The sequence below is a fragment of the Anastrepha obliqua genome, chromosome 4 (genome assembly GCF_027943255.1).
Source record: "Anastrepha obliqua isolate idAnaObli1 chromosome 4, idAnaObli1_1.0, whole genome shotgun sequence".
NCBI classification, from domain to species: Eukaryota; Metazoa; Arthropoda; class Insecta; order Diptera; family Tephritidae; genus Anastrepha; species Anastrepha obliqua.
This window is the reverse complement of record NC_072895.1, coordinates 97734107-97759488: the sequence shown is the minus strand read 5'-3', so window position 1 is coordinate 97759488 and position 25382 is coordinate 97734107. Positions and strand designations below refer to the sequence as shown.

The 25382-nt window shown below is 34.5% G+C and overlaps 1 protein-coding gene across 8 annotated transcripts in view; it reads right to left on the bottom strand.

Annotated features, from left to right (window-relative positions):
* LOC129246429 (kinesin-like protein unc-104) overlaps positions 1-25382 on the bottom strand; it is a 166260-nt gene that overhangs the window by 75734 nt on the left and 65144 nt on the right. The window contains exon 1 of one of the 8 annotated variants that reach the window (XM_054885254.1): positions 580-694. The exons of the other annotated variants lie outside the window; for them this stretch is intronic. The gene's annotated coding sequence lies outside the window, so the exon portion shown is untranslated. Of the gene's footprint in view, positions 1-579; positions 695-25382 lie in introns of those variants that run through there. 8 annotated transcript variants of the gene reach the window in all.

Below are 25382 nucleotides of genomic sequence, written 5' to 3'. Positions count from 1 at the left end.
CTTTGTTTAAAATTCTGTCGATATAATTTTTGGGGCCTATCAGACCATCTCTATGAATTTAGTCCATTCTTAGATTTCTCTTAGTTTTCGTGATATTCTAATTGGAGAAACAAAGCGGTTTATTATGAGCTTTTGAATATCCAAGTTGAAAAGTACGAATCTTATTTTTCGATATTTCGCTTATTTTTCGAGAAATCGAATTTTTTGAAAATTATTAAAAAATATTAAATATATTTATTAAAAAATATTTTTTTTTATTTAAAATTTTTTTTTTATTTAAAAATATTGTTTTTTATTTAAAAATATTGTTCTTTTAATTTAAAAATATTACTTTTTTTAATTTTTTTTTATTAAAAAATATTTTTTTTTTTATTTAAAACTATTTTTTATTAAAAAAATGGTAGATTTATTGGAGAACCTTGTCGTTAATGAAGAATCTTGTCAGCCAAAAAATATTAAAAATATTTTTTTTTTTAATAAAACCGTATTTTTTTATTAAAAAATAACAATGTATTTCGTTATTAAAAAATAAATTTATTCTCTCTTTTATTTGCTTAAATTTTGTATACTTCTATTTACCTTAAAGACCTTTTTTTCTTGGAGTTGGCTGTTTCAAAACAGCACACAGATTTAATCCTCCGTACAGTTGATCAACGTTGGAAGTTGCATATTTTTGCACTTTTGTTTAATAAAATTTCTGTTTTTATTTTTTTTATTTATTTTTTTTTATTTTTGGTCGAAATTTTCGTAAAAGTATTTTCGTAGTAGTTTAAACAGTTGCTTTAAACAGTTGTCAGGCGTAAGAACTAACAAAATTCACTGCGCTGCAAAAAAACTGAATTTTTTTTCACAGAAAAATTTGGTATTTTAAACTTAAGCTATTTTTTCTCTTTCACCCAAAATATTTTGCACATTTCCCACGCAAATCAATAAAATTGCAACTATTTGTTTGGATGTAATGTAATGATTACGGAAGCACTTCTTAAATGATGAGAATTAAATATTTCATTTTTTTTTAATTCATTTAATTAATAACTGAAATTATATTCGTTGTTGTTTTCGTCTCATTTTATTATTTCCATTGCTATTACGTTTCCCCGAGCTTTAAACATTTTTCATACTCAATTTTTGTAAATTAATTTTCAATTTAAATTTTTTTGTTTTTCTTTGTGCGTCAACTGCGTCCGCTGACCGTAAGCACGAAACCGTCACAACGATTTGCCACTTGAATCCTTATACAAATAACAAACACAGCCGAAGTAAAGGTATTCGTTTTCACACTCGTTAATGCGCTCGTATTTCTATAACACTTCGTTTCACATCGAACTCATTGAGCGCTCAAAATCTAAACAAAAATAATGAGTCGAAAATGTTGCAGAGAAAAAAAGAGAACATTTTGAGAAAATGAGTGACTGGAAGCGAAAAATGAGCAAAAGTTTGTATATGAGTAAAACAAAATATTGTGTGGAAAAGAGATAGTTGTCTTGCATAGTTATAGTTGTGTCATACGAGAGAGCAATATTGTGCAAAAAAGGATAGCTGCTGTGGAGGGTGATGGCGAGTATATGAGCGCGCATAATCCACGTTAATATACTGCATGAGCGAGATAGCATGATGCAACATTAAACACACTTTCGCCAAAGAGTCGCACTATATAACTTTTTCTGCTTTTCGGAAAATGCGTGAAATGCACAAAATATTTTATTCTTTTAGTAAAATTGTAATAATTTTTTTAAGTGTTTTTTTATAAAAATATGATTTTTATTTTATGTTAAATGTTTAGTTGATTTGCACTAAATTATTGAACACTTGGCGTGCAAATGTGTGAACGCATGCACATTTAGATGGACCAAAATGAGCGACGGATAAACGGAAAAATCGAAAATTGTCAAAAAAGAAAAATCGTATGACAAAATCTTAACTATATTTTTTCAGAGTTAACAAACTTCTCGTTTCCCTACATATAAGGGGCTCGGGCTCGCCGTCGCATAACTGATCTGGCGTTATTCTATAAAGTGGAACTCTTAGGAATAGTCGTCTACTGAAAACAGTCGCTACTTACAAAAGCTACGTCTATCACGGCCCGTGCAATAGAATAGCCATCAGCATCAACTCACTTCATGGTGCTCTCGATTTTTTATGGTGGAACCTACGACACTTTTCTGCGAAATGCCAAAAATATCATCCTATAGTAATAGCCTGATTTTTCTCAAGAACCTTCTGTCCCATAATCTTTTTCATTGTATTTCTTACCAGCCCTCTATAAATTCTGATTCTGTACTCTCTTTTATATTTGTATGTATATTGCCGATTGGCGTTTTTAATAAAATAAAATAAAAATAAAATAAAATAAGGGCGAGAATTCGCACTACTTTTCAAAACATTTTTTCAACTATTTAAAATGACGATTTCCTACATATAAAGCCGATAATTCATATCAAAATTCGAATTCGAATCAAAATTAGTTTCCACAATTTTGCATACTCTCCAAAAAATGTTTTTTAACTAAAACGGACCTATCATTGAGATCAGTTTGCAGATTGGTCGGTTACTACTTCTGCGTCCTATAAATACCAAATCTTTATAAAACAGCCAAGATTCGCATATACATACAACCTTCGAGGAAACTATTAGGTCCTCTATTAAAATATAAGAAATTAGTAAGTTATAACCAAATAGAGAGATTCCAAATTTTAAAGAAGAAAGTATGTCTTAGAGATCCAATAGATCCCCTTTTGTTACTCTGTTACTTTATCTGAGAAGCAATGAGTCGAATGTAGTTGATTAGATGGATGAAAATATAAAAAAGAAAACATCGAAAGTATGTACAGAAAAACCGGATAGTCAGAATGCGTATCACATAGCGAACTCTTCTTTAAACTCTTCGCGGGGATTTCGATGAATCTGAGTTGTTTGTTAATCACCGGTAATCTTCGTCTAGCTCATCTAACGGTAGGTCCAGGAAACTTGTTGTTTCGACAGGTTGCGTCCAGAGGAAGACGGGTGTTAGATGAGTGAGTTTGATGGGCCATGTGAAAAGGGGTTAGTGTCGTGCGGGGTGCCTTCACATGCTGCACATATGTTGGGTATGTTGGGGTCAATTCTGCATAGGTAGGAGTTTAGTCCGCTACAGTATCCAGAACGTAGTTGTGCCAAAGTTACGTGGGTCTCTCGGGGTAGCTGGAGCTCTTCATCTGCTGTGTGTGGTAGTTGGACTCCGATTACGGCATTCGGGGGAAGTTTAAGAAGGTGGTAAGGGTCTCGCAAAGAATGTCGTTTATTGTCCGTCTATACACTGTCTGGCCTAGTTATTGTCGGTTTGTTTTGTCATGGATCTCGTCAGCTCCAGTAAACTAGCCCTGTCTTGTGTACCGTACCTCACAGTCCACAATCTCCGCTGATGGTTCGTATGCTCGTGAGAACAGATACTAGATTTTCCTTACACTGGCCTTTGTTCAACAAAAATCAGAGAAGAGGAGAAAGCACAGGCAGATTTTAGTACCCAGATGTATTCAAACTAATTCAGCTGAGTCAGAACTAGTAATTAGACACTCCCTGCATTAACTTATCCTAAACGAGACTACTCTAAATTTGTATCGAGACTTTGAGGTGGCTATGTGTGGCACTCTTCACTCTCGCGAAGATAATTATTTTGTTTACGCCTTGAGTTGTTATTATTACTCTATGAACACTGCGACCAAATAAGTTCTATTGTGCAAAACCTGCTGAGTTCCCCTATATTTTAAGATTTTTTTTAAATTTTAGCACATTCTGGGGTTTATTGTTCCATAATTTCCAATGAGTGCCATCCAAGGCGGCAAAGCCTTTTTCTGCTTAGTGCGGGACATTCACAAAAAATATGTTCTGAATTTTCAGCATCCATGTCATAGAATAGACAGAAGATGTTTTCAAAGAGATCAATTTTGTTTAAGTGATATCTCAGGCTACAGTGGCCTGTAAAGTAACCACTTAAAAGTCTTAAGTCTGCTCTGCTAAGCGAAAGTAGCTTTTCAGAAATTCCTGTGTTCGGCATTAGGAATTATTTCGCTTGACGCCAATCGATAGAATTTCGCCAGGGTTCAACGAATTTCTTCTTCTCCCACTTTTTGAGAAATTCGTTAATGTGACCTTTTTTATATTCACAAAAAGGCTCACGGCCAGTTAGACGCATTTTTGTCCCTTTTCCAGCTAGAAGATCAGTCATTTCATTTTCTTCATGTCTCTCGTGTCTAGGAACCCAAACTATTATAATAAAACTGTGTTGAAGTTCCTTAAAGAGTTAAGAAAGTTTAGGGCGTCATTTACTATTTTTGAAGTGATCACAGTTGATAGAAAGGCTTTCAAATCCACCTAACTATCTGAAAACATGTAAATGTGGACTCCTCTCATTTTCCTATGGACACATTCCCGCACAAATATCTCGATGGCTTTTATGCCTGGGAGATGGCTGGGTAAAAATCTATTGAAATAGGCCGGAGTTAGTTATGCAACAACTCATCAAGTGCATGCAGTAATTTGACGAGTCGAGTTTTTTACTACAGTTAATTGTAAAATTCCGCTGAGGAGTCTAGAGGCCCACTGACAGAATTGATCAAAATTCGAAGCGGTATACTTTGGTTTTCAAAATAAGTTAAGTTTTTTTCACCTGGCAGCTATTCTAAGAAAGGATTCTGTAAAGATGCAAAAAGAGAAGTTTTCATAGCCAAGCGCTGAGAAAAAAAAAACACTAAAAGAGAAGTGACTTGATGTCCATGCTAATCTGCCAAGTGCTTAATCACAAATTTTCAATTTAGATGGCGCATTTGGGAATTTTTTGGAATGAAGAAGCAGTATGCTCGACCTAATCTGATGCGTTCACACGACAGTCGGCTCTACGTAAACGGAACGACCCGGATTTATAACCGCCCAAGGACTGTCACTTCAGCAGCATTCTCTGTATATATATAGAGAATTTTTGTGCTGCTACAATAACAACAACAACCTAATCCGACGATATAAGAGCAGCTGAATTGAGTATTCAGCATGGAAAGATACCAACTCAAATGGCGCTAGTGCCCATTGATAAAGTCGAAAAATGGTTCCGGTTCCAGTTTCAACGTACAAATCTTCGAGACCAGATATCATAAATTTGATGCAATTTTACATAAAAGCGTTCAGTGGTTTTGTAGAGAAGGAAGTACTCTACAGTTTTCAAGCACACTGCTAGTCGGGCTAAGACCCAAATCGATGGTTAGCCTAGACTGCTAATACCATACCTCGACATTTGTATCAGTTTTGTCTATTCTGCTTCTTTTTTGTTAATGCTTACTAATTTTGAATAAAAATGGAGCTTATTTTCTAAAAAAAATCATTTAAAACCAAACTTCACGCTTTTTGTAAGAATTGGAAAAATTTCACAAACTTTTCATTACAATTCGACGGTTTTTAATTAAAATTCTTAGAGAAATTTTTGGTATGCAATTTCATAGCTTATTAAATTTTAGTGTAATAAAGTGCAAGTTTGGAGTTGCAAAAAAATCTCTTTGATTTCCTATAATTTTTTCGCTGGCGGTGTTGCCTATTTTCTCCATATAAGAAATGCATGACATCAGGGAAAAAATAAATCTAAGGACTTTAAATGTGTGACTAATATCTTCTTCTTCTTCTTGATTGGCGCGATAACCGCTTACGCGATTTTGGCCGAGTTTAACAAAGCGCGCCAGTCGTTTCTTTCTCGTGCTAACCGGCGCCAGTTGGACACACCAAGTGAAGCCAAGTCCTTCTCCACCTGATCTTTCCAACGCAGTGGAGGCCGCCCTCTTCCTCTGCTACCACCAGCTGGTACCGCATCGAATACTTTCAAAGCCGGAGCGTTTGTATCCATTCGGACGACATGACCCAGCCAACGTAGCCGCTGGATCTTTATTCGCTGCGCTATGTCTATGTCGTTGTAAAGCTCATACAGCTCATCGTTCCATCGTCTGCGATATTCGCCGTTGCCAACGTGCAAAGGTCCAAAAATCTTACGCAGAATCTTTCTCTCGAACACTCCAAGCGTCGCTTCATCGGATGTTGTCATCGTCCAAGCTTCTGCGCCATACGTTCGGACGGACATGATGAGAGTCTTGTAGAGTGTTAGTTTTGTTCGTCGAGAGAGGACTTTACTGCTCAATTGCCTACTTAGTCCAAAGTAGCACTTGTTGGCAAGAGAGATTCTACGTTGGATCTCAAGGCGGACATTGTTATCGGTGTTAATGCTGGTTCCTAAATAAACGAAGTCTTTTACAACCTCGAAATTATAACTGTCTACAGTGACGTGGGTGCCGATACGCGAGTGCGCCGACTGTTTGTTTGAAGATAGGAGGTACTTCGTTTTGTCCTCGTTCACCACCAAACCCATTCGCTTTGCCTCTTTATCCAGTTTGGAGAAGGCAGAACTAACAGCGCGGTTGTTAAGACCGATGATATCAATATCAGCGGCATACGCCAACAATTGTACGATCTTATAAAATATTGTGCCTGAGCGATTAAGTTTTGCGGCTCGTACGATGCTCTCCAACATCAGGTTAAAGAAGTCACACGACAGCGAGTCACCCTGTCTGAAACCTCGTTTGGTATCAAACGGCTCGGAGAGGTCCTTCCCAATTCTGACGGCGCTGCTGGTGTTGAGCAAAGTCATCTTACATAGCCGTATTAGTTTTGCGGGGATACCAAATTCAGACATAGCGGCATACAGGTAACTCCTTTCCGTACTGTCGAATGCAGCTTTGAAGTCGGAACTAAATAAGTTTTCGGAGATTCCTCGTTTCCTGTTTAAAACAACCGTTTTGGTATTATAAATAGCATTTTTTCACAAATATTTACATCTAAGAAGTTCTACACAAATTTGCACAGTGTAATCGAGGGTCGTCCTCTCAATATTATCGTAACATCTGTGGCTACACCAAGTTCGATTACCTCTCATCTCAAGTCCTCACTTTTGTCCCAAGTAGTTGACGATAACTCTTAAAAAAGTGGCTAGATTTGCGCCGGTGTGTATTTGTTTTGGGGGTAGTTCTGAATATCTTCCACATTCATTAACTGCGGTAAGTTCTAAAAGGACCATGAAAGATTGACTTCAGTGTCTGATTTAATTATATATAATATTTGCTTAGAATTTCTCATTCGCTTCAATGCTTCATGGAACAGATCAGCTTTAATTTATAGCGCCTAAAAGTAGGCATTATTATCAGTGGTCGACAGATGGGCATAAGTTACAGAAACTACCCGACCAGGCTATGGACTGTCACTTCAACAGCAAACGTCAAAAATTTATAGAAAAATTATTTTTTTTTTAATTTCTGTTGCTTCAACTCCTAAATTGGTATCCTCTAGCAAACACAGTTATTTACATATGTATATTATAGCCTACTTTATTTAAATAATAGCCTCCATATTTAAATAACTGCCTGTTTTGCTTTCGTTAAAGTTACACTGTGCGTCCTTCAAACTTCTATTAACTCTTGGCATCCACTTACTTCGAATCTCTAATTTGATTGTCGTCGGCATTGGTCCATGGCAAAGTGACTTTTCAAGGACTAACAAACAAAATCTGTCACTTAGACTACAAGGTTTGCCATATCACTAAAAACTACTTCCTCTTTATATACTCAACATCAAATGGGTGCTTTGAAAACTATTGTGTAAATATCATGGCATACCTCAAGGCGCTGCTGCTGATTCAACGCGGAATTTAAAGCCACCACGCAAAAACACAAAGTTTTGCTAGCATTTTAACGCTTGCTACGACAAGCAGGATATGCGCTACAATGCCATTAAATGAATAAGTGCTTATTTATGTTTTTCCCTGCTTCTTTCTGTGTGTGTATTTGTGTGTGTGTAAGACTTTATGTTGTTTGCATTGTCATGACCTTTAACAATAAATTTTCATGTTGGAAATTTTCACATTCAGTTACTTTGGCTGCAGCACACACGAACGAGAGAGAGAGTGAAAGGGAAGGAGCGCTGAAGGTGAGTGTGCAGGAGTGAAAGCTGAGCACCTAAAAGCAGGCAATAATATTGTGACTCAACTAGAATTGAGCACTGAGCTAATTTTCTTAGTTGAGTACGCCAGAGCGCCCTAAAGCAAGTAATGAATTTTTCAATTTGAGTACACTAGCACCTAGAAGTATGCGACGAATTAAATGTTTTCGGTACAGAAAGCAAAATTATGTGCTGAACTATTTTTGAAGAGAGTTTGAGCGCCTACTGCTAACACTCTGAAAGTGTTCGTTCTATGTGCAGTCATTACTTGGCCTACCAGTTCAACCTAACCTAACTTATGCGCCTATAAGTATATTACACATCTTTCACTAACATGTATTCATGCTTCGTCATTTGATTGTACTCAAGATTTTCATTTTAGGGGGAAAAAATAAAATAATTGAAATGATGACATAAAGTAAAGATGTAAAAATTTAATAATCGAAGGCTAATAGAAATCAAAATAAATATAAAAAAAAATCTAAAATAATGTGGTGAAAATTTTTCGATTCGTAAATGATGACAAATTTCGTTAAATACAAATTTTGAGCATATAATTTTTATTTTTACCAATTGCCAAACTGAGGAGAAGTATACGTAAAAACTTAATAAATAAATTTTCCGCAGGTCACTTTCTTTCGGAGTATAAATGTCTTTGTTTTTTTATGTTATATTTCTTATTTTCTATAGTTGTTCTTGTTGTTGCACGCTTTCTAAATAAAAAATTTTCAATAAGGACTCCTTTGTAGCCGTCGCAGTCAATATCAAAAAGACCAAAATTGATGTTAGAAATAGTGCGAATAGCAGCAAGTAGCCAAAGGGGCACATTGAAGTGTTTCCGGAGGGGCGAAGCAGGTATTTTGTGTGCAGGGCATGGCCATTACACACACGTATAAAAAATTGCAGCCACAGTTACACAAATTTACACAGTCAGCCAACCAGCAAAGGCCAACGTATACAGTATAGACTCTTGAAAAAAATTTTCAGCTGGTATAACAGAGATTGAAATAATTTTTTCTATCCGCACTTTTCTTGTCCTCGAACAGCACTTTCATAAACAACAAATATGGATTTTAAATATCTGAATTGCTTTTTCTCACATTTTTCTGTATTTATTTGTTTTCAAATCTGCTGTTAAAAAATCTTTGCACTTTGCACTTTTATAAATTTTCTTTTCTGTACAAAATCAATAGCGAGCACTTTGTTTCAGTCTACGCGAAAACGAAAAAAACCAACCTGACACGAGCTGCGAGCAACCGAGTACTACGAGGATTAAGGGTAAGCCAGGCGATAGCAACCTGAAACACGCTGCTCGAATGAGTCAAGCAGAGATGACAACGATGACGAAGACGATAACGACAACAACAACCACAACGACGGATGGTTACGAGGGTGATGAAAGAATACGAAGGCAAAATTTAAGCACAATGGCGCAAAAAAGGAAATTTATAAGTATGTAGCAAAAAACATGTGAAAAAATAAAGAAAATGTGAAGAAGAGAAAATCAGAAAGTGAGTTGTAAGAACAAAATGCAATAAAAATGAAAATAGAAATGAAATTATTTGAAAAAAATGTAGAAAATATAAAAAAGAGAAAAACTAATGTTTTTGTGTAGAGAAAATGTGACAAATTTAATATAGAATTAATAAATTTAATATATAATGTAATCAATAAATTTAATAAATATAAAAAAACGATTTAAAAAAAAATTAGAAAATATTAACAGTAGAAAGAAAAAACATTTTTGAAAATATGAAGAAAATTAAAAATTTAAAAAAGGGAAAATTTATGTTTATTGTATTGTATAAAACAGTAAAATATATTTATTTAAAAAAAATGTATGAAGTAAAGAAACAAAATATTTAAAAAAATGTAGAAAATGTAAGAAAGAGAAAATCGAATGTTTTTGTGTGGAGAAAAAATTTAATAAATATAGAAAAAGAAAAAATGTATTTAAAAAACTTGGAAAATAAGTAGAATAGAAAACAAAAGTTCTTTAAAAAAAATTAGAAAATATAAAGAGACAAAAAATTCTTTGAAAACTATGTAAGTAATAAAAAAGAGAAACACTATTTATTTGAAAAAATTTTGAAAATATGAAAAAAACCTAAAGTTTGTTGTTGTATGAAAACGGAAAATACATTAAAAAAAAAAACAATTTGAATGCACGAAAATGAAAAAAAACGAGAAAAAGTTAAAAAAAATTAACAGAAAATGTGAAGAAGAGAAAACAAGTTCTTAAAATAAAAATTTAAAAAATATGAAGAGAAAAAAAAAATTCTTAAAAGAATATGTAATTAAAAAAAAAAAAAACAAAAAAAATATGAAGAAACCTAAAGTTTGTTCTATGAAAAAGGAACAAAAAGATTCACTTGAAAAAAAAATTTAGGATATACGAAAAGGATAAATGGAAAACAATCTAAAATTTGTGGAATGGAGAAAATCCATAGAAATGAAAAGTTACAAAAAATACACGAAAATGAAAAAAAAACGAGAAAAAGTTAAAAAAAAAATAACAGAAAATGTGAGGAAGAGAAAAAAAGTTCTTAAAATAAAAATTTAAAAAATATGAAGAGAAAAAAAAATTCTTAAAAGAATATGTAATTAAAAAAAAAACAATTTAAGAAAAAAAATATGAAGAAACCTAAAGTTTGTTCTATGAAAAAGGAACAAAAAGATTCACTTGAAAAAAAAATTTAGGATATACGAAAAGGATAAATGGAAAACAATCTAAAATTTGTGGAATGGAGAAAATCCATAGAAATGAAAAGTTACAAAAAATATGTATTAAAAAAAAAACACACACAGAAAATATGAAGAGAAAATATAAAAGTTAAGGGTAAGAAAAAAACAAAGTATAATGAAAAAGGGAAAAAATGTTATTAAAAAAACGAAATTTAATGAAAAAGAGTGAAACCTAAATTTTTATGTTTGGAGAAACAACTAATAAATATAAAAAAGAGAAAAAAAACATTGATTTGAAGAAGCGTTGCGAGTTCAATGAAGCCATTCAAACAGCTGAGGCGATCACACAAAATAAACTTTCTAAAAAGGTTATAAATAACTCATTTGATAACTTCGAAAAACAAGCAAAATTGTTTCTGGAGCAGAAGGCGAATATGTTGTTCATTGCTTAAATATTTTTGGAAAACAAAAAAAAAAACTCACAAAATATGCACTGATGGATTTCATATTTTTTTTTAAGGTTTGGGTTTTATTTATTTTTTTTTTAATTTTTTTTTTTATTTTTTATTTATTCCTCTTATGCCACAGTAAGGTATGGGGCAACCTTTCTTGCAGTATATAATTCACTATAATTTAGAAAGGCAGTTGATTAGGCGACGCATGCGAATCCGCTACTGGGGCTGCCAGCTTAGACCTGCGAACCGGCAGGTCGCACCTCATGTGGAGACACACGCCTACCTGAGCTCTATTCGGCTGCCAAAAAGGCTCCAGGATTTGAAGTAGTCGCAGTTTCCCTTCGGGGAGTTTCAAAGGTTGGATCGTTGGCCTGTTTGTTAATCCACTGCAATGCCTGTTGCACAGGACTGCTCCATCAATTATGCAATTTCTCTGTCTGACTCAAGAACACAGAAATAAATCGTGGTGGCTCAGAAACCATCGCCAGAGTTAGCCCATGAGTCAGCACGGTTTTCCAATAAGTTGCGCTGGGCCAGAGGTGAACTAAGGGTTAGGCTTTAGCCGTAAACCAGGTTCTTTCAGCGGCCGCGTGCAATACGAGGTCCGACTGCTTACGGGTTTGGGATGGCGAGTGTATATCCCTTCACTCCACTTAGCGAGTTCAATAAAGGGCAGAAAAGTGCAACAAGCAGATGCTCTCAGCTTTAGATGTTCAAGATTTATTGTTTTCGTTCTAATTCATCTTTAAAAACATAAAAATAACAGCATCACCCCATTTTGAATTTTTCTAAAAGGTGCATTAGCGAGAGCGCCAGCGGCAAAAGTTATTAGTAATTTTTACTAACTTTAAAAGCATTTGCAAGCACTGTGCAAATAATTTTGATTTCCGATTTTAATAAAATATTTTTACCAATTTTAAAAGCATTTGCAAACACTGTGCAAGCTCGCTGTTTCACTTCAATAAATCAAAAAACAAGTACCCTCTGCTTGACGCATGCGCCTTTGGGAATTTGCGCTTACGCTCTTCTAATAAGCAGATATGAGAGTATTAAATTACCATTTGACGTGAGTGTGGGAAAAGTGAGTATGCCAACTTAAATTATGCATAAGTACTTAGAAAACTCAATTTAAACCAGTTCATAAAAAACGGAAAATGCGCAAAAATATTTCAAATCAGCAGCAAAAAATTAAAAAGAAAGTAAAAACTTAATAATTTTGTTAAATTATTGAAGAAAATAACATAAATATTATAATAGAAAAACAGTTTTAATTATTTATATTTTTTTTTTCATTTTTTATTTCATATTTTTATTTTTATTTTTTTTTTTAATTTTTTTTATTTTTTTTTTTTTATTTTGTTTTTATTTTTATTTTTTTTTATATTTATTTAATTTTTCTTCTATTTGTGTTATATACTACTTGATATACAATATATCTCTTCTTCTTCTTCTTCTTTCTCACACACTCAAACACTTTTTTGACATCGCAAAAGCAACATGTATGTATGTGTGTGCAAATCCCATCATTTGAACTAATATAGCCATTATGACAATATTGAGCCTGTCTGCCAACAAATAAAACACTAATAAAAAGCAACAACAAAACAGAAAAGAAGTTGTACAAAATGTCATTAAAATTCAATAAATTTGGCAGCTGCTGCGGCTACTGCCACCGCCTATTGCTTGGTTAACAAAATGTCCTTTAATATTGCTGCCAAAGGCAATCATTTTCACTCACCCAAACACACACACACACACACTTCTGTATGCTTGAGTTTATCATCATCGCACAGCGACATCATTTGACGCTACACTACGCGTCATTTGGCTCGTCATCAACATCACTGTCAATGTGAAATAGCAGCATTAAACTAAAACAACAACCGCTATAACAACAACAACTGCGCCGCTATCTACAGTCATTTTGTATGTGAGTAGTCAAAGCATCACTTAGCGAGGCGGAATAAAACAACTGAATGACGTAAAATGAAATTTTTATTGATTTCTATGAATACATGTATGTATGTGTATATGTGTGTATGTGTGTATGCCCATAAATGTTACTGGAATCCATTGAATACTCTTCATTTCATAGGCAGTGTCAAGACATTTCGATATTTTCAAGAAATAGACACCCATTCCGGTCACTTTGCTTTCTACTCTTTTCTCCCCCATCAGCTGCCACAGCTCTTTCTTTAATTATTTACTTTTTTCAAATTACATATTTGCAGCTACTTTTATTGCTACATTTCTTCGACTGTCACACTAATACGCACACACGCACGCACACTCTTTCGCATTCTCACACATCTACATTTTTCTTGCTGTACGAGCGCCTATTTGCCTGCTGTCGTCAACTTCTAATCTTTGGCAATGGAAATATTTTTATTGGTCTGCTGACATTGAGGTTATGTTTTCCCTCATATCGTATTCATATATGGAGTTAGTTGGCGGAGCTCACTTGACTACTTAGCTAAGCAAATAAACAGGCATTAATTTTAATGTTTTCCCACATGAACAAAAAAGTTCGCCACACAAATCTGTGAACATTTCATTAAATCGTTTGTTATTTTGAGCAAACTTTTCAGGTTTTATGAGGTTAGTAAAAAGTTCGTAAAATGTGATTTTCTTCTATTGAGCGGGTTTGAGTCTAAGGGATAAGTCTGTTCAGCTATTCTTCCCTTTAACGTAGTTGGGCCGGTTGTTTGTCTGAAGGACAGATGGGAGTATTTGAACTTAATCAATGGATGCTTTTTCCTAATACCTCTTGAAGCTGTTTATTATTTTAAATTTTCATATATATATATATGCATATAATTGGCGCGTACACCCTTCTTGGGTGTTTGGCCGAGTTCCTCCTCCTATTTGTGGCGTCTTGATGTTGTTCCACAAATGGAGGGACCTACAGTTTCAAGCCGTCTCCGAACGGCAGATATTTTTTATGAGGAGCTTTTTTATGGCAGAAATACACTCGGATGTTTGCCTGCCGAGGGGCGAACGCTATTAAAAAAAACTTTTTCTTAATTTTGGTGTTTCCCCGAGATTCTCTCTGTGAATTCCAAAAGGTAGTCACGCACCAACTCATTCGGCTACGGAGGTCGCCGTAGTAATAAATTCTTATTATCTTATTATCTCTCTCTGAACTCTTTCAGAAATAGCAAATATTACAAAAAATTGTACTATATTCCATGTCAAGTCCAATAGCTTTGCGCAGCTTAGCTTGCAAACTGGTCCTACATGGCGTATGAGTGCTGCCTTGGGCACAGAAAAAATTCCATTGCAATCAGTTTTTTTATTGGCAATTTCAGAGGCACACCACGAAATTTCAACGCTACAGCAGCTGTAAAATCACCTCACATCTCCATTCCTGGAATTATTTGCTTAGAACACGCCTACACACAAATGTGTTTACATCCATGCAAATACAAACAAACAAATGCCGTGAAAGCAGTGCTCCACAGCTGCCGACAAAATTCAATTCAACAAATATTGCAATGCAAGCAGGCTATGCAATTCTCTGTAGATATGAATAATGTGTGAAGCTGACGTGCTAACATATTTACTCATACATGAATAGGTTCAGTTACATATGAACGGTCGTTTGTATGCGCGTGTGCGTCATCCTTTCGCCAACCAGAGTTCGGCATTCTGGCTGCTGAATTATGCGAATTTCGCACATAGCTTTGTGTGCACAACCACACGCGTGCACATGTAGATTATTGCTATGTTAGATAGAAGAATTTATGATCGATATAATTAATAATACTACAATACAATAATACAGTAATTAATCATCAATAATCAGGTGGCAATAGTCAATATTCAACGGTCAATAGTGAATAGTCATTAGTGCATAATCAATAGGCATTAGCCAACAACCAGTCGCCGATGGAGTTGAGATAAACATTTGAAGAAAAATAATAATTCGAAATTTAAATTTCGAAATTAGAAATTTCTAAGTAAAAAACATTGTTAGATCTTTAATTTTTTATTTTCAAAACCTTAACATGCGTAGTTTTTTTCCCAAATTAAAAAATTTTAAATCTAATATCCAATATCAGCAAAAACAAAATATGCCATTTCGAAATTAAACATTTTAAATTAAAGTTGTTTTTAGTTAGATTATTTTCAAAATTATAAATTTTAATTTAAATTAAGAAAAAAAAAACAAATTTTGATACTTATTTGTTTCTCTAAAATTTTCAAATTAAAAATTTAATATTATTTTTTTTTCCTTTTTTATTTAAAGTTTAAGAATTAAAATTTTCCATTTTTTTTTAGTTTAAAATTTTTTATTCCCGAATTGATATTTAAAATCAGCAGAAATAAAAAGGACTATTTCGAAATTTAAGATTTGGAACTCAATATTATATTTTGATTTTCTCACATTTTAAAATTAAAGTATTTTAGTTTTGAAATTTTTTGATATGGATTGATATTGCAAATCAGCAAAATAAAAGGTGATATTTGGAAATTTAAAAGGTTGGTTTGAAACTACAAATTGAAACACAAAATTAAGAAAAAAATTAATATACATATTTCACATTTGAGTTTCAAAATTAACAAACTCGCATTTAATCGACTTTAATGAGCTTTAATTTTTTTTAATTTATTTTAAATTTTATTTTTTTTAAACTTAAATTTTCAAATCTTAGGTTAGGTTAGGTTAGGTTAGCCTGGTTGGCAATAAGCCACGCATAGACCTTTTGGTCCCTAGCGACACCAGATGGAGACCGACCTCTATGAATACCGAAAGTAGACTTCATGTAGAATATCAGCGCTTTTGGCGAATTTAAGCAGAGCTGGGAGATGCGCTTTTAAGACGTACTCCAGACCCTCAACCAATGGGTCTCCCAGGCATTTTAGACGCGTTTTTAATAATGCCGGACAAACGCACAGAAGGTTCTGTAAAGTTTCCTCAACATCCTCTCTGCACTTCCTGCATTTGTCCGTGTTTGCAATCCCTATCTTGTACGCATATGCAGCCAATAGATTACCACCTGTTAACATACCTATAATAGTTCTGTAGTCCTTTCGCGAGTGCGTAAGTACGAATTGAGTCAGTTTTTTGTTGTTAGTTCTGCACATGACTTTTGTTGTTTTGCATGTGGTCAGATTAGTCCACCTAGCTTCCGCTCGCCTTTTCATGTTCTCCATTTCATTGTATATTGTGTTTAGTGGTTTTTGTATGGTGTTCTCTTGCTCAAAAGGTAGTCTAACAGCACTTTTTGCTATCTCATCTACTATTTCGTTCCCCATAATGCCTTTGTGACGAGTTACCCAACAGATATGCAGCCTACTGTTTGCTGCTAGCCTTTCTATGGCCTCCTTGCTCCGTTCAACATTTTTGGACTTAATACAAAATGAGCTGATTGCTTTTATTGCTGCTTGACTTTCCACGTATATATTAATTGTTGAGTTCTTTCTTGTTCTAGTGTAGGCTAGCTTCGCGGCTTTCCCCACAGCATAAACTTCCGCTTGGAAAATACTGCTGTGGTCTGGCAGCTTGATAGGCTGCCTTGTCCCTAGTTTTGAGCAGTAAATGCCCGCTTCCACTCCGCCTAAAGTTTTAGAGCCGTCTGTGTAGATGTGAAAAGTCCTATGGCCAGGCTTCATGCCTTTGTGCCATCCCCATTCAAATCTTAATTATTGGTTATTTAACTATTTAAAAATGTTAATATTTTGTTCACAAATTTTAAATTATGGAATTTGCATGGATTAATTTTTACAAATTAAAATAAAGTTTATAATAATTAGAGTTTGGAAAATTTATAAAAAACCTTGAATAAACTTGAAAAATTGTTTTAATTGAAATTAAAATTAGACAAAAAAAAATAAATTTTAGATTCTTAGTTTTTGAATTTAATTTTTAAATATAAAAATAAAAGTATTCAGATTAAAAAAAAAACAACTAAGAATAAGAACTTGATTAAAAAAATTAAATAATTATAAATTTTTGAATTTAATTTTTAAATATCAAAATAAAAGTATTCAGATTAAAAAAAACAACTAAGAATAAGAACTTGATTAAAAAAATTAAATAATTATAAATTTTTGAATTTAATTTTTAAATATCAAAATAAAAGTATTCAGATTAAAAAAAAATTAGGAATAAGAACTTGATTAAAAAAATTAAAAAACAACCCTCATATTAATTATCTAACTTAAAATTGATCGAGATTTTCAAAACTTAAATCTTAAAGTTAAAATATAATTTCAATCTAAAATTGTTAGTTTGGAATTTGAAAAAATTTAGATTTTGAACTGTGATCATAAACCATTTAAATTTAGAAAAAACATTAATTTCGAATTATTGAAATATTAATTAAAAAAAGAGAAAATCAGAATTAGAATTTAGAATTAAAAAAAAATAACTTAAAAAGCAAACCTACATTTTTTTAGATTTTAACTCACATTTTTAAATTTATGAATTTTAGTCTTGAAATTTTTTGATACGGATTGATATTCAATAAGCATCAAACTCAATTATAGAGAACTCAATTCTTTCCCAATTTAAGAATCAAAGCTAGACAGCAGATATAAAACTATAATGGGTACTTATATTTTTTCTGTTTCTTCAAATATAAAAAAACTTTCGTCGTGTAAAGACTTCAGCTATAAGCATCGCTTAGTTATCAAGAAAATTAAAAATATCTTTTTTCATTTTCTATAACTTCCAAATACTCATAGCCGCAGCTCTAATTTTTGGCATCTAATGAATAGTATGCAAGTTTTGTAAAAAGTGCGCGTATTGGCAGATTTAACTTGTAAGTTATCAAAAGAAAATCCCTGGCTAGAGCTTAATTTATTCAAAAGCACGCGCGCGCCACAAATTTTGCACCGGAATGTACGGCCAACTACAGCAGCTCTAAAGACAATAACAGCACAATAACAACAGTTTAAGTGCACAGCACATCAATTATATGCCAAAAATATACGCAACAAACTGTGAAAGTAGAAGCCGTGTTGTTGTTGTTAATTTACTGTTACATGCAAGTGAAAAGAGTCGACCATTTTTCGTTGCGTTCGAACACCAAAAAGGAAGGATAAGAAATTTGCGCAACGAAAATTAGCGATTTCTTGCGATATCACGACACAACCGCCAGACAGTGATTAAACTGTCAAGTGGATTGGAAGCAAAGCAAAAACAAACAAAAAAACACATAAAAAAGGGAAAACAATAAATAACAATAAAGTGAAAAATTGAAAGACTTGCCAAGGGCAACAAAGAACGCGTCTTTGCAGCAGACTTCTCTATACTATTGGCTGTCATTGACATGCACGCATGTGTGTGGGAGTGTGTGTGTATTGCATTGTACGAACAACTTCGAAAGTAACAGCAACGGCAACAACAACAAAATTCGCAATAACTTAAAAATGATAGACGGAAAAACAACAACTCTGTTGATGAAATATTTGTCAACTCACACGCACACATATACGCATTCATGCGCACGCATACATGCGAAAATTCCAACATCGATGCATAAGAAATCAAGTATAGGTAGGTGCTCATTTCATCAGTGGGCGTTCTTCAATAATAAAGAATAATTTTCACCTGCGTCTTTTGGTTGTCTGGCGCGTTTAGAGGGTTAATGACTTTAGTGGTAGAAACAACTATTTAGATGCTGTCAAGAATTTTAAAAGTACGCTGCGGATTTTTTTTTTCTATAAAATAAGAGAGCATGTAAATTCTTCTTCTTAATTGGCGCTATAACCGCTTACGCGATTTTGGCCGAGTTTAACAAAGCGCGCCAGTCGTTTCTTTCTCGTGCTAACCGGCGCCAGTTGGACACACCAAGTGAAGCCAAGTCCTTCTCCACCTGATCTTTCCAACGCAGTGGAGGCCGCCCTCTTCCTCTGCTACCACCAGCTGGTACCGCATCGAATACTTTCAAAGCCGGAGCGTTTGTATCCATTCGGACGACATGACCCAGCCAACGTAGCCGCTGGATCTTTATTCGCTGCGCTATGTCTATGTCGTTGTAAAGCTCATACAGCTCATCGTTCCATCGTCTGCGATATTCGCCGTTGCCAACGTGCAAAGGTCCAAAAATCTTACGCAGAATCTTTCTCTCGAACACTCCAAGCGTCGCTTCATCGGATGTTGTCATCGTCCAAGCTTCTGCGCCATACGTTAGGACGGGCATGATGAGAGTCTTGTAGAGTGTTAGTTTTGTTCGTCGAGAGAGGACTTTACTACTCAGTTGCCTACTTAGTCCAAAGTAGCACTTGTTGGCAAGAGAGATTCTACGTTGGATTTCAAGGCTGACATTGTTATCGGTGTTAATGCTGGTTCCTAAATAGACGAAGTTTTTTACAACCTCGAAATTATAACTGTCTACAGTGACGTGGGTGCCGATACGCGAGTGCGCCGACTGTTTGTTTGAAGACAGGAGGTACTTCGTTTTGTCCTCGTTCACCACCAAACCCATTCGCTTTGCCTCTTTATCCAGTTTGGAGAAGGCAGAACTAAATGTAAATTAGGGTAACCAAAAAAATATGTTTTTGATTCTACCCTCTAAGTTTCTTCTAATGCCGCAAAAGTGAGACACCTAGCTTTTATTTTATTTTATTGTATTTTTTCATATTTATTCTAAACTCTTTGAAAATTTTCATGGAATTTGTATGGCAAATATGCGCTCTATCGTTATTGTTGTTGTTGAAGTGGTTGAGTATTTCCACTGAAATAATCCTAATTCGTGACCAGCACCGTTTTACTACCACTGTCCTCGTATAATGATGTTCTTTTTTTTTTTTGTTTTTTTTTGTGGTTCTAAGTCAAATCCATTTAGTGAGGTCTCAGTATAGCAGCAAATTCTTTATCTCGAAGTCTGAGATCTCATTAATTTGTTGCAGGATAGGCTTGCCAAAGGAGCGGAGTCGTGCCCTAGCTAGTCCTGGACATTCACATCAGTAGTGGAAAAGACTTTCCTTCGCACCTTCCGCTTGACAGCTTCTGCAGATAGGATTGAAGGGTAGATTGAGTCTAGCTGCATGATCCCCTACTTTCCAATGGCCTGTAAGGGTTGCAGTGATGCGTGTGATGTTTGGCCGAGAGCATCCTAACAGAACATTCGTCCTTTGGATTTTGTATGACGGCCATGTGTTTTTTGTTGTACATATAGTTAGTTGCTTTCATATTCTTTCGGCTAAAGCATGATAGTATGAAGCAATGGATGCTTTTATTGTGTTGAGTGGGGTGGAGACTGCCACCGTCTCTGTTATGTCTAGTGTCGAACCTCTTCTTGCTAGCGCATCCGCTATCTTATTACCCAGTATGTTCCTATGACCGGGAACCCATATCAGAGTGATTTCGAGCCAATGACTAAGCAATTCCAGTTTTGTTGTATTTCTTTTCTGTTGCAGGCCACCAAACTAGTGCCGCATATGTTAGTATTGGCCTTACAATGGCTATATAGGACCAATTGGATAGTTTTGGTTGGAGGCCCAATTTTTTACCCAGTACTTTCTTTACCCTGTACTTTCTTTGCCCTGCGCTGTATCGTATTTTTTGTGATGCTACCTCCTTAATTTTTTTCTACGGTCAGAAAAGTGAGACACCAATTTTTTATTTTATTTAATAAATTTTTTTTTTTTTGGATATAAAATTACCATGGATTGCGTATGGGAAAAATGCACTCTTCCGTAAATTTAGTATAAAATGTTTACAGATCGATTTTATTTTTATCTTGGGAGGCCAAAGTTCAACGCGGGTAAACGCTAACAATGATGACGATTATTATTTAAACTGTTCTCTTAATTTTTCATAAATAGTCAAAGAACTTCTAAATTTTGGCACTACAAAAAAACAACGATATATATATTTTATTATTTAAAATTTTTTCTAATATTTAAACAAACAACTTTTTTAATTCTTATTTTTTGTTTTTTTAATTTTTAATTTTTTTAATTAAAATTTTTTTTTAATTTTGAGGGCTTTCAACGTAACAACAAAAAAAGTTAATTATTAGATTTACCTTCTACTCAAATATGAACGAGACGGTATCAATAAAACGGTCCGCGGATGACATATGGCAAAAATAAATTTTTTGTTTTTTGGTAGGACTGTTATAAGCTTACATGCCAAATTTTAGCGTGACATGTCACATAGTTTGTTTTCTGCTCGAGTGTGTTCTTCGAATTTAACGATGGAAATTCAAAGAATTTGTTTGAAATTTTGTTATTCCAAAAAAATTTCGGCTTCAGACGCCTTAAAAATGTTGCAGACAACCTATGGCGACTCCTTAGCAGCTGCAATGCAGCCAAACCTGAATCGTATATGAAACCCTTGCAAGCGTTCTTCAGGTTGAGCGTTAAAGAATTATTGACAAATTACTTCTATAGAAGCCACAGGAAGAAAAAAAGCCAGTAACCTTAAGCAACCTGCCTTGCGACTGAACTGCACTCTGGAAAAAGGGACGAAAGTTAGTTTAGAATCTTTTGAGAATAAAACCTAGTCAAGGATAGCACAATTGTGCAGATTCATCGACTTCCCAATTTGGTTATCATAAGGGACTCAGGGACTTTTAAAACTCATTTGTACAAGGAATAATTAAAATTGTTTATATCCAAACCTTTTTTCCTTTTTCCAAGAATTTTCACATACATATACATAAAATATATACACAAAAATTAAATATTAGCTTGGGGAAAAATGATATAGGCATACCCTTGCAAACATGTAAACTACTTATTTTTGAAGAAATTGTAAGAGCAGCGAATGAAAGATGGCTTAATGAAGCCACTTGCAAAATCGGCCGACAGCTGTGGCCGAATCTCCATGCTAAACGCACGGAACTTCTACTAAGAATCATTGCATAACTTCTGCAAAAGTTGTCTAGACGAGTAAGAGGAAGAGTCGATCCCGTACTTTCCGTGTCACTGCCCTGCTATATACAGACGTAGGTGCCCGTTTTGGGCTTTAATGAATTGGAAGACCTCAACTCTGTCGGAATTAAGGATCTTATAAAATGTTTAAAAAGTACACACTGGTTTTAGGAGAGATAAGGACAAGTTCACCATGCGGCATCACAATGGGCCATGAGCTTGAGTGTGTCCCACAGTGAACAACCGCTTCAACTTAACATAACCCAACATAACTTTGGGGGAAAAATAAATCCATTATTTTCTTGGTGGATGGTTAAGTGATTGATATCTCGTATAGTATCGGTCTAACAATTTCAAATTTATGCTCGTTGTCAAGGTCACACTTCACACTAAAAAAATTCTTAATGGATTTCTTTTTCCTCACACTGTTATTTCTTCACATCATTCATCTGCTTTTCGACTGCTTCGCATTATGGAAAAGGAAGTGGAAATTCATGAATTCAGAATTTTTATGCGAATCTAAGTGATACAGCAAAGTTAGAGGTAGAGAAAAAGTTGAAATAATATATATATGTCGGGTGCGCATGTAGTTAAAAAAAAGCCGGTGGACTCAAGCCAGTAAAGCTCAGCGCCAGCCACATGAAACTAAACCCAAGCTAAGTACCTTAAACTTGGCTTTACAAAGAATAATTACAAATTTTTCGGGTATACATTTTTTTAAATTTATTCATCATCACCTCTTTAGATATTTTTTCCAAGAATTTCCAAATATCTAATCAAAAACACTTTCTTTCTTTGGCATTTCACACCATTCCATTTTCTTACTACTAATACTCAGAAATTTCCCATTTCAAATAATTCACTAGCATCCCCTTCAAAGCAACTCTATTTAGGCTGAAAGCATTAGATGTCTCTAACTTTTGGGTTGATGCTGCGCATCAATTAGAGTCGACTTTATTAAATTTATTTGACTAACGTAATTAAAAAGTCATATGTACGCCTCCACGCACAGGCACAGCCACACATACACACATACACATTCAAGAAGTACGGCAAAAGTAATATTTTGGTCGAAGTCGCTAAACGACCTTTACCTTTTGAAGCGGTCAACAAAATGGAAAACTAAGTACAACCAAAAACTAGAAAAAACAAAAACAGAAAGCTGTGTGCGTGTGCAAGTTAGCAAAGTGAATGAGCCGAGCTGAGCTGTACTGAGAGACTGAGACTGCAAGGCTAAGCCCAACTAAACCCAATGATGCAACAAAGCAATCGTTAATGACTTTTTTGGCATTTGTAATGAGGGCAAACACTTGCTGCAATTTAAATGGGCTTTTTTCAAAGGCAACGTCAAACGAATTTGGTGGAAAGATTCTAGTAGCCCGCGGCGATCTGTTTCGTGTCAAAAGTGAACAGCCTGTGAGTGTGTGTGTGAGCAAAAGCAGAGCGCGTGAACCACCTTTAGGGGTTCAATAAACAATTAAACGGCATGGCAGGTATTTTTCGCAAGATTGTTTTTTTTTTTTTGTGCGTTTTTGGCAATCAGTCAGCCAGTCGTTCACTTATGCGTTGAACTCACAAGCGACACGTGCGCCAAATTAAATCCTGAATATATAAAATTGAAAATTTTGCGAGGCATTCGTGCCCAGAGGAGAACAGCACAAATAAATTGAAATTAAATGAAGCAGCGAGAGAAAGAACTGGGGAAGATGATGTGAGAGAGCGAGTGTGAGTCGAAGTGAGATAAGTGCGTGCGAAAATGGTTGGATGGATGGCTAGAAGTAGCGGGGGCATGTGAAGGTATCTAATGTAAATTTAATTATTCGAAAGAGAAGTGCTTGAAAGGAAGAAATAAGTAAGGGGAACGCGGCTTATTTCTAGGGAATAATGAAGATGAGCGTGAAATGAGAATTATCGAAAAATTATTGTTCTCGGAAAATCTGTATTTTCAATTTGTTTCAGTTAAGTTAGGTGGTGGTCATCCTTGTTAATAGAGATAACTTAAGGGGGCAGATATGTACCTGTAAAGTTTCGTAAAAAAAAATTTTTTTTTATAAAATGTTTTTTTTATAAATGTGATATAAAGAATATGTAAAAAAAATTTAGAACGTAAATTTAAGTATTTCTTATAAAGGGAGGTTCTTTAGCTATTATATTTTGAAACAATTGGTTTAAACAGCTAAAGCAAGTTTCGCGCTTTGTTTCACTGTCAAACATCGTCAGTTTGGTCTATAATTTAACGATAAATCGTCTTACAAACGAACAACGCTTGCAAATCATTGAATTTGATTATAAAAATGCGTGTTCTGTTAAGAAAGTTTAAAGTCGAAAAATTGTGTTCAGCGACGAAGCTCATTTTTGGATCAATGGGTACGTAAATAAACAGAATAGTCGATTTTGGAGTGAAGATCAGCCAGAAGAATTGCAAGAGCTACCGATGTATCCAGAAAAGGTCGCAGTTTGGTGCGGTTTATGGGCTGGAGCTATCATTGGACCCTACTTCTTCAAAGATGCTGCGAATCGTAACGTAACTGTGAATGGTGAGCGCTACCGTGAAATGATATCGAACTTTTTTTTGCCCAAAATGCAAGAGCTTGACTTGCATGACATGTGGTTTCAGCAAGATAGTGCCACATGCCGCACAGCACGCGTAACAATGGACTTGTTGAGAGGCGAGTTCGGTGAACATTTTATTTCACGTTCGGGACCTGTCAATTGGCCACCCAGATCGTGCGATATAACGCCATTAGATTATTTTTTGTGGGGCTATGTTAAAGCTCATGTCTGTTCAGACAAGCCTGCTTCAGTTAACGCATTGGAAGACAACATTAAAGCATTTATATGTGAGATACCGGCCGGAACATTGGAAAGAGCATTCAAAAATTGGACTAAGCGGATGGACCATTTGAAGCGCAGTCGCGGCCAACATTTGCATGAAATAATCTTCACACATTAAATTATATGGACTGTACTATCGATAAATTAAATAAGAATTTCATGCATTTTTCTGAATTTCACGTGTGTTTTTTTGAAAAACTTTCCTATAGCTCTTAAAAAATCACCCTTTATTATAGATCGTCAACCGACGACTCTATTCTTTGCGTTCGAGCGCTGGGAGAGGTATAGTTATGTTGTATTCAAACTTTAGAAGCGTTTTTTGTTTAAAACTATATTTTTCGAATTGGCGTACACGATAACTCGAAAAGTTATTAGCCGATCTCCCTGAAATTTTACACACATCTTTTTTATGATATTACTTTCTAGGTGAATTTACAAGTTTTCGAAAATTTTTCGAAAAAAAATGAAAAAAAAAATTCGCGGGATAAAATGCGTAAAAAAATTAATTTTGGGCGAATTTTCCTACTATTTTTGCCTCGAAAATTTTTCGAAAAAAAATTTTTTTTTTTCATTTTT